Source organism: Poecilia formosa, unplaced genomic scaffold (assembly GCF_000485575.1).
Source record: "Poecilia formosa unplaced genomic scaffold, Poecilia_formosa-5.1.2 Scaffold113, whole genome shotgun sequence".
Lineage (NCBI taxonomy): Eukaryota > Metazoa > Chordata > Actinopteri > Cyprinodontiformes > Poeciliidae > Poecilia > Poecilia formosa.
In genome coordinates, this window is record NW_006800052.1 from 665,826 (window position 1) to 666,699 (window position 874).

General features: G+C 35.0%; 1 protein-coding gene across 5 annotated transcripts in view; it reads right to left on the reverse strand.

Moving 5' to 3' along the window:
* Positions 1-874, reverse strand: part of wdsub1 (WD repeat, sterile alpha motif and U-box domain containing 1) — an 11,273-nt gene that overhangs the window by 7,735 nt on the left and 2,664 nt on the right. The window lies entirely within an intron of this gene.

The window sequence follows — 874 nt, forward strand, 5'->3', positions numbered from 1 at the left end:
CATCATAATATATGTATGTATTTTTCAGTCTATTAAAATTTTAAGTTTCTTAAAGTATTGCTAGTTTTAAAAAAAAAAAGAGAGAAAAATAATCCAAATGAACCTGAAAACTTCTGTCAATCTGTTCTTTTCTGTTAATGCAGTATTACTAAAAAGGTAGAAATAATTAGTTTGCCATCTCATCACAGGTTTTTTTTTTTTTTTCTGTAACTAAACCCTAAAGATTAAAAGTGCTTATAATGACCAAAATTTTACAAGATTAAAATAAATAAATATTTACCTGTCGTGGTGGTTCAGTGTGTGAAGCGGAACGGCATTATTCTAAGAAAAAAAGTGCGGAACATGGAATCAGGGCTAGAAAGCGAACATCTGTCAGAGCGACGATGTAAGCAAGAGAAACTCACCGCATCGTAGACCTTGACGCTTTTGTCCACTGAGCTGCAAGACGTAAAAATGAAAAATCAGTTCAGTTCCAAGACATGAATTCAAACCCAGGTTCTCCATGTTGAGGGGGGGGAACTGATCATTTGTCTCCCTCTAGTGGTTTTAAAGAAACACTGCAATTATAAATATGCAGAAGGTGGCCTACTTACTGTGCATGTTCAAGTAAACAGTCTACAGAAATCTATAGCTCGATCATAAATAGATCAAGCCTGACCTATTAAACATCAGACAGTGATTTAAAATTACATTAAGCATATGGCAACAGAGTTTCTCGTGAGAATGAGGATGGTTAGAGCTTCACTAGCAAAAGGAACCGAGTGGCGGTCTCTGTGTAGAGCACTTGCACACAGTTTTACAATCTACAGCTACACATTATTTTAGAAGCATAAAGGATACTTGGTGAAGATTAAAAAAAAAGAGAGAATGAAAG